The sequence below is a fragment of the Camellia sinensis genome, chromosome 11 (genome assembly GCF_055761805.1).
Source record: "Camellia sinensis isolate YWXY chromosome 11, ASM5576180v1, whole genome shotgun sequence".
In the NCBI taxonomy this organism is placed as follows: Eukaryota; Viridiplantae; Streptophyta; class Magnoliopsida; order Ericales; family Theaceae; genus Camellia; species Camellia sinensis.
In genome coordinates this window covers 63,206,062-63,216,006 of record NC_138971.1, presented here as the reverse complement: position 1 = coordinate 63,216,006, position 9,945 = coordinate 63,206,062, and positions in this window count along the sequence as shown.

Here is a 9,945-nt window from a genome sequence, read left to right as displayed (position 1 = left end):
ACTACAAGCCTATGAAGCATGTAAGGGGACACCAAACCAGCCAAAAAAAGAATCATGGCATGCAAAAATATGAACAAAAACCCACTTAAACATGGTCGATACATGCAAGAATGATGTGCTACTTTGATAAGCTATGAAAGGGATTACTCTACACATGCCAGAGGAAAACAAAAAGGGACCAAACCAGCCATGGACAGAGGCTAGGTAGGTCCCAAAAGTCACCAAAAAGTGCCTGAAATAGGCCTCCAAATGACATAAACATATGCTCCTGTGATAGGCCAAATATGCTAGTAAACAAGACAACAAAGGAGAGGGGATGGTCCTCTCCTTCTTAAGACCTCAAAACACCATCCCCACCACTGAAATCCATCTAGATTTCAGTGGTGAGAAGGCCAATGCAAGGTGGTCCCGAAGCTCACAAAAAAGGCACAAAAATGAGGCCAAACAAGGCCAAAGAAGGGGTAAACAAACCCAAATAGAAAAGTGGTTTTAAACAAAGATTAAAAGCATAAAAAATAGAACTTTTATCAGTTATACACTAAGCTCAAAACAGCATGCAAGATAGGCTAAAATCTTGTGCAAAAATGGGGAATAAAGAGGGAAAAGGAGTTACCATTGTCAGCAAAACCAGCAGGTTCTTGGACCAAAAACCAGCTCTTTAACCTCAGAAAATACCCTCCAAGAACCTTAGATGAACGGTGGAGGTGTGTGGTTGTGAGATGGTGTACAAAGGGGCCAAGAATCTCACTCTTTTGAACCCAAAATATAAAGATATAGAGAGATATATCTCTTATGCCTTAGACAATTTTTTCAACCTCTCTAAAGGCGAGGGAGGGCCTCTCTTATAGAGAAAGAAGAGGGTTCAAGCTTCTTGGAGAAGCTAGAGCAAAAGGGTCAAGCTTCTTGGAGAAGCTAGAGCAAAGGTTCAAGCTTCTTGGAGAAGCTAGAGTAAAAGGTTCAAGCTTCTTGGAGAAGCTAGAGCAAAGGTTCAAAAGGTTCAAGCTTCCTCAAGAAGCTAAAACAAAGGTTCAAAAGGTTCAAGCTTCCTCAAAAAACTAAAATAAAGGTTTAAAAGGTTCAAGCTTTCTCAAGAAGCTAAAATAAGGGTTCAAAAGGTTCAAGCTTCTTCAAGAAGCTTAAAACAAGGGTGCAAATCCTCTATATACGTGTATAGAGGGCAGGGTCTGTGCTTACCAGCTGGCACAGCTGGTATGCATAATGCCTGAAAAAGGCAAAGATAAGGTCTTGGCCATAAAAAGTGGCTGATTGACCAAAACAATGGTTGGCCGACGAAAAACAATGCCGACCGGCCAATACCTTTGGCCGATAGCAAGAAAATAGGGCCGGTGGCCTCAAGCCGTGGCTGGTGAGGTGTGGGGATGGCCAACAAGCTATTCCCTGCCCTTAGAAGCAAAAACACAAGTGTTTTGGTCCATAACCAAGCAGAAAACAGATAAGTTGAGAGATCTTGAGGTGAGGCGCGTAGTCGAGACCTCCGAGAACTCAAAACAAACACGATCATTGATGATTATCGAGTGTTCAAACGATGACGTCCAAGTCTTGAGAACGGTCAAAAATGAGGTGTCTATAGTTGCCCCTCTTTGGCAGAACTCGAAAGTCATAAAAATGATAGGAGTGAATGTCAAAGACCATAGACAACCCATTTTTGACAAGGCCGAAGACTTAGACAAAGCATATAAGCTACAAATAAGGATATGCGCCCGAAGGCAAGGGCAAGATGCAAGACAATGCACAAAGCCAAGCATAACTTATGATAACGCAAGGAAAGCTGTAACGAAACATAACATGCAACAGTTTTAAGCAAGCATACACACATCTAACTACATTACATGCAGAAAGGGTGTAAGGGCATTACTGCAATTCTCACTACGAATACAGTGTGCATGTGTGATAGATACACAAAGCGAACGTGTGATAGATACACAAAGTGAGCATGTGTGGTAGACACACAAAGCGGACATAGTGTGATGGATACACAAAAAGGTGAACACAAAGTGTGATAGATGCACTAAGTGAACAAGGTATGATAGATACACAAGGTGAGTGTAGTGTGATAGATACACAAGGCGTGAACAGAGAGTGTGATAGATGCACTAAGTGAACAAAGTATGATAAATACACTAAAGGTGAACACAACGTGTGACAGATGCACTAAGTAAATAGGTGTGATGGATACACAAAAGGTGAGCACAAAGTGTGATAGATGCACTAAGTGAACAGGTGTGATGGATACACAAAAGGTGAACACAAAGTGTGAAAGATGCACTAAGTGAACAGAGTATGATAGATACACTAAAGGTGAACACAAAGTGTGATAGATGCACTGAGTGAACAAGTGTGATGGATACACTAAAGGTGAACACAAAGTGTGATAGATGCACTAAGTGAACAGGTACGATGGATACACCAAAAGGTGAACACAAAGTGTGATAGATGCACTAAGTGAATAGGTATGATGGATACACAAAAGGTGAACACAAAGTGTGATAGATGCATTAAGTGAACAGGTGTGATGGATACACAAAAGGTGAACACAAAGTGTGATAGATGCACTAAGTGAATAGAGTATGATAGATACACTAAAGGTGAACACAAAATGTGATAGATGCACTGAGTGAACAAGTGTGATGGATACACTAAAGGTGAACACAAAGTGGGATAGATGCACTAAGTGAACAAGTATGATAGATACACTAAAAATGAACACAAGGTGTGATAGATGCACTATGTGAACAGCGTATGATAGATACACTGAAAATGAACAAAAAGTGTGATAGATGCACTATGTGAACAGGTGTGATGGATACACAAAAGGTGAACACAAAGTGTGATAGATGCACTAAGTGAACAAGTGTGATGGATACACAAAAGATAATGAAGTGAATATGTGCATGATAGATACACAAAATAAGGATGTGTGTAATAGATACAGAAAATGAGAATATGTGTGATAGATACAGAAAATGAGAATGTGTGTGATAGATACACAAAATGAAAGAAGTGTGATTGACACACTAAGTGAAGAGAGTGTGATTGATACACTAAATAAATGAAGTGTGATTGATACACTAAGCGAATAAAGAAAGTGAAGTGTGATTGATACACTAAATGAATGAAGTGAGTGAAGTGTGATTGATACACTAAAGCAAATGAAGAGAGTGAAGTGTGATTGATACACTAAATGAATAAAGTGAGTGATGTGTGATTGATACACTAAGTGAATAAAGTGTGATTGATGAAGTGAGAGAAGTGTGATTGATACACTAAATAAATGAAGTGTGAATGATACACTAACTAAATGAAGTGTGATTGATACACTAAATAAATGATCTCAAACGGAACTTCTTTGAATGAATCGTACATACAATATCATGCATGAATGAGAAAGAAACTTGATGGGTACAATGCAATACAATGCATGATGTTTAAGGAATGCAATAAACAAACCTAGCGGCGCTTTAGAAAGCACCTCACGGGGTGAGTGGCGATGAACCGCTCTACTATGACGGGGATCTCCCCTCGTGCTCCTCAAACACTTACCTTCAACTGACAGTACAAAGGCTCTGATATGCTGAGAAGGGTTCTTCACGTAGAACACTTTGGATGCTGCCTTTTTTCCTGATCATATTCACAACTTTCCCTAGGAACTCATTGCGAACACAGTCATGATGCCTCTGGCAGGGAATGATACTCAGGGAGAGCATTTCTGATTGCCATTCTGGCTTGAAACAGACTTGATCTTGAACTTGAGGTAGAGGCACACTCATACTTCGGAGCATTGGCAAGACCTGAAGAGGTACACACGGAATGCAATCTCGGAACTTACTGGAGTTGAAGCAAACTCAGATACCCAACAATTTCCCTCTTTTCTTTTGCTTTGCAGTCTGGAACCTAAACAGCTTCAGATAGGTCCTGGTTTTACTGTTCTGACATGACTTGGGTTGAACCCTGCGATTTTACGAAAGAACGAATCTTGTTTTGCACAGATGTGGAGAACGGCACGGCACTCAGAGCACAAAATGATTTTATTTTGAAGTTAAGAGATGAGTTGTTGACCGGAGTATTGAGCCTACGACTGAACACAGCGCACTACGACTCAATCAACAGAAAACAAAAGGTGAACAACCTAAACACATCGAGTAACACTCGAAACGACTCAAAACAAGAATTGAGATAAAACAAAAAGACACGACACTCTGACGTGCATAGGGAGCCTGTTTCTCTGGGTATTGTTTCCCATCTTTTCTCATTTGCGATTCTCACATCACTCGGCCCTCAAGCTCTATTTTTTTTTTTTTTTTTTTTTTTTTTTTTTTTTTTTTTTTTTTTCTGAAAAAGCCCTTTTCCTCACTTTTTCTCTCAGCGCACATCTCTCTATTCTTTAATCTCTCATTTTTTTCTCCCTCCCCTGGGTGGTTAATGGATAAACAAAAGGTTGTGGGTTCATGCCCAACACTATTAGCTCGCGGCTATTTCCTCCGGTGACGTCTAGTCGATGCCCCGGATGCGGGAGTGGAGTATTTTGATCCATTCTGGTTCATGCTTCATACTTGGCTTGATACCTCGTTGCTCGGAGGATAAGATAGCTTTTGGCATTTTGCTATTTGCTTCAGTTGTGCCTTTTTCTAGCAGGTAGAGTGCCCTTTCTAGCAAATGCATTGACAACAGGGGAAAGACAGGATGCCTGACTTAACTGTGCCCCTAGTTCATCATTTTGACCATTTTTGTTTTCGTTTTCTACTAAAAAATTTTTGACCAAAATGAGAATTAGATTAACATGCTTATTCAGTTTTCTGATTTAAAATCATGCAAGTCAGGCTATGAGCACTGAAAATTTTCGTTTTCTGGGTCCAAAAAATGGTCCTGTTTAGAAGAATGGAATAATTTTCGAGAGAATTAGTCAACCTCAGTAAAAATTCTCAGAAACTATTTTTGCAAACGGCCATTGCTCGATGAGCACGGAACCTACTCTTGAGGTACATAACCTTAGATCCAAAACAATGGAAAACTGCCCCTTTGTCTGAAGGATACCGCATGGCAACGGAAAGTTGGCCCTTGTTTGAATAGCACCACGGCACACTGTATGGCGACGGAAAGTTGCCCCTTGTTTGGATAGAACTGCAGTGCATTGTAATCAGTCCTCAGAGTGACGATCACAACCGAACTCTCGGATACAGAGAAGGCAAAGATGATTAAAACCAACACATGGACACAATCGAATTTGAAGTGTTTTACGGATGGACTTCAAAATGAAGTTGCCTACGTATCCCAAAGATGGGAATCAAGCCTTACGTAGTTCGGGGTTAAGGTACACTCGGGTATTAACCTCTCCTTTTGCGCTCTAACGTTTGCCAAGGTCGTGCTTCTAGGTTTTCAACCTTGCGAGCTATGTTTTTCTTTTCTTTTCAATTCTTTTCATTTCTTTCTTCTTTTCTCTTTTTCATCTTTTCCTTTCATTTTCTTCATTTTTATTTTTCTTTTTTTTTTTTATTTTTTACAATTTTTTTTTCTAGTCTTTTTCTTCTTTTCTTGCTCTAGCTTTTGCCTGGGTCGCCCTTCCTGGTTTTTGGCCCAGCGAGCCTCTTAAGGGTAAAAGTGTAGCTTTGTTCATGTCAAATGGTTTTGAGATCCTGAAGTCATCTGAATCCAGGAGAATGGCTGCTTTTCGCTGACGATGCAGGAGTCCATCCAATGGGGGGGGCTAAATTTGCTCCTAGTGTTGTGGATAGGAACTCAGTTATCCTTCAACAATACTTTCTTCTTTCCTCTCTTCTGGGATTTGGCATTCATGCCGATCTTCGTCTTTGACTCTTCGAGCACATCTAATATTTTTGCCCCTAGTTCGAGGGGTGCTCCTGATCTAGCTTTACAAGCTTCTTGATCTGACTTTTCTTGCCCCTAGTTCGCGGGCTGCTTCAAATCTGGCCACACAGGCCTCACATCATGATTGGCCTTGGAATATTCTAAATCCAAGTTCAAGGTTTGAAATCAATAGGGGTCGAGTCTCGAGGCTGAGAGCGATCCTAAGCTGCACAATCTCAAGAGCGATTCCACACAGGTCTTCGCAAGACGGCGCAAAACATTTTTTGAAATTTTTTAAGAAAGCGACTAGTCGCTCGCGATGAAGACAATGCGAAACCAATCTGTATCAAGCCAGGATCCTTCTCAGTACTGACGTTAACAAGCATGATTTCATTCATTAAGGGCTTAGCATGCCTTTCTTTCTCTCAATTAATCAATTTTTTTGCAAATCCCCTGGAATTCCTTCCTCTTTGTTTTCATCACAACGTTCAAAAAGTTTTGAAAAAAAACTCAGGTCAATGCAATGACTTCATAGCACAGAAAAGACACAGTTCTAGTCAAATACTGCCATCTTATTCAGAACTTCTGGCACAACTGGTACAAGGCAGAAGCAAACACAAGAGTGTGAAAATCACTGTTGTTTCATTCAAAATCTGTTGGCACAACTGGCTCCAAGGCAGAAACAAACTCAAAAGAAAACGAAAAGACAAACACAAAACAAGCAAGTGATGTCCGAAGTAACATCCCAGAAATCACCCGACTCTAACAAAACAGGACTGACTCAATACAACAAGACAGACCCAACTGACTCATTATGAAAAGATTGACTCTATACAACGGGACAGACTCTAAACGACATAACAAAACTGACTCAATACCCGAGTCAGAAAGTACAAAAACCAGCATTCACAAATGCTCAAAACAGTGCATGCCATACGCCACATCTGGAGTAAACTGAGTGCCGCCCGCAGGTGGTTCATCCCCTGATCACATATTCGCACTATCCCCCAAGTTCACTGATCCAGTGGCGATAGACTTTGCTGAGTTGGTGCAGTGATGACCTTGTTGTCAAACAGATCTTGTACATCATTGCGAAGACGAAAGCAACTGTCAGTGTCATGACTGGTTTGTTGATAGTAGGCACAGTATTTAGTTTGGTCATGCTTTGGAGGGATAGGATCGGGTAGAGGCTGTTGTTCCAACGGTTTCAGATATCCTTTCCGGAGTAAGACCTCTAGAGCTTTTGACAAAGGCATATAAAGTGGGGTAAAAACCCTCTTAACTCGAGGTGGATATTTGTTTTTTTGTGAGCTACTTCCGGACGCACCGGTGAATGGGGTAGCTATTCTTGATGCGACAGTGGTGACCTTACCTACTTCAGAAGATCTTGCAGCTGCATCGCCACTGGTGGTTACATTCAAACTGCGAGAAAATGCCCTCCGGGACTACTCCTTCTCCTGGTCAATGAGGCCCTGCTTCATAGCGTCCTCAATCTGTACCCTCATCTCATGCAAATCTAAAAAGGTGGGGAAGGGGAGAACGATGATCTTTTGCATGATTTTGGGCTAGAGATTGCGCACAATCATCTGAATCTGATCTTTGTCAGTGGGACTAGTGGTCATCATTGAGGCCATGGCCCACCATCGGGTTATGAGCTTAGAAAAGCTCTCCTTAGGCTCCTGCCTAGCCGTCTCAATATCACAGGTTGTAATCTCGATTTGTGTATTATAGGAGTACTGAGCGACAAAAACCTCGGCCATCTCATCCCAATTCCTCTTAACATTGTCTTCCAATTTTGCATACCAGATGGCCGCTATACCCAACAGGGTCCGGCCAAATAAAGAAAGCTTCTGCACTCTGGTGAGACCCATTGGCCTTAGTATGTCTAAAAACAACCGTAGATGCACCATGGGATCCCCAGATCCGTCAAAGTGGTCGATATGTGGCATCTTAAATTGGTCTGGCAGCGTCACGGCTGCATCGGTGTACCCATCTTCGATATTTGGGATGGACTTGACGCCCTGAGATTTCTTGAACAACTTTTCAAGCTTGCTCACTTTTAATGCCGTAGGGTCCACCTCAAACTCGAAGGGAGAATCCGGTAGGTTGGTAGGTGTTTTGGATAGCTGGGGTAAGATTGGGGACGGAGCCGGCCCCGTTGGAATGTCCGTACCTTCCTGGACATTTGGTGTTTCTCTGGGTACAGAACCCTTGGTGGGGAAGGGGCTTGATGCGAAGCAGAGGCTCCATTTTGCTGTTACAGCTTGGTGATTAGCTCTGCCTGCTGGGCCATGATCGCAGCCTGTTGTTTGGCAAATTTCGCTTGGCAGACAGCGTCCTGTTGCATGATTTTCATACTTTCTTGGAGTTGACGCATCATTTCCTCCATTCCTACCATAGAGTGCTGGTTTATCTTGATAACCGGTATATCTATCCCAACAGTAGAAACTGAGACCTCAGCCTGACTGTTCACTGGTGCGGCGGATAAGGGCCACTGATCTGGTAACTACTGAACTGGTAATCTGGGCCTGACTAGCCCTTTTACCCTGCCTCTGGCAAAGGAACACTGACTACCCTTGAACTGAATCTCTGACCTGACAAAGTCTATCAGCACAAGTCTAATGTACTGGGGGATATTGGAGCCTTCTAAAGCTATAGTTCCACGACTACCTTGCAAAAGAGAAAACAGACAACATCTCAGCCCAATTTCACTGGAATAGATGTGAGCATAGCTGAATGACTGCACTCTCTACTAAATTTTGCCCAAAAATTCTGCCTGTAGACTAATACCCTCAGGTAAAACTGATTCTCCCAAAATACTGATGCCCTTAGGCCTGATTCCCAGACTTGCAAACTGATACATGCATTCTTGTAGAGACGCACTCTAAAAGCACATAGCAAGTAATTGAGAGCCAAAACACCCTTATGGTGGGGTAGGGTTTCCTGCCCTATTTTGTCAGGAGCTTGGGTTTCACTACGCACGCAGCGGTTTCAAACAACCTATAATCGGGTAAGCAACCTGTCCTAATTTGGAATGGTCACTATGGATTCCGATATGCACTAGGTCGAATGGTCGAAAAGGGTGCCCCAGTAAAAACTGAGGTTTGTGTTCCCATCGTGGAAGAGCCCGTAACCGGTCAGCCTTATGGCACACTTCTCAAAGTGAGCCTCCGACAACTATTCAGGAATAGCAGATGGAAAACATGGTGTCCTAGGCACACCAATGCAAATGCAATGCAAAGAAACACATAAGTGTAGTCAAAACATGGTATCATGAGTTCAAGTCAAGTTCTCTAAATCACCAGCGGAGTTGCCAGAAATTGTAGATGTCCCCGAACGTCCCGGGAGGGAATCCCGTTTTGTTTATTTGGGGCTCACTATAGTTCGGACCCAATGTCACGGTTCTTAATCTGATCTCGCAAAGTGCAATGCAAGATTGATAAATCACCAAAGAGCCCAAGTCCGGCAAATCATTTTGAACAACTGATTTTTAGAAAGAAGTGCCAAACATGGTCTGCTTTGCCAAATACAGAGTCGCCACCTAAATATTTTATTTTGAGGGAATTTAGGAAACCTTGACTTGTGCCTAAGGCCATGTGTCCATCATCACCAAAGTTGCCTCGGCTCGGGAACTTAGGTACGATTGGAGAAGGTCATCTATGAGCACCCCCGCACACCCGATCCGAAGATTGGCCTGTACTAAGCATGATATCGAGTTTTGAAAACATATGTGTTCTTATTCTGGTTAATTAGCTAGAATTTACTATGTGATGCGCACAACACACAAGTATAGACTAGATCGCCTAATTTGGAACAAAATATCGCAATCCGTTTGTTTGGAAATGGTTTGAGGTTTGCTACTCTCGAGTTGGCTAGAATATGGATTTCAATGAATTGATCCAATTCAAGTAATCCAACATTCACCCACAGGCATTCAGACAGTTATATCACGTAAGCAAATGGTCTCATGGTAAGCAGACTGTCATGCCAACACATACACACATACAAGATGCTAAAGCATAAATACTCACAGTGTACTCCGAGCCAAAACAAGGAACATGTTAGTAATCAAATGTATGATCCAAGTCCATGTTAAGATGGCGAATGCATCGCATACAAAAT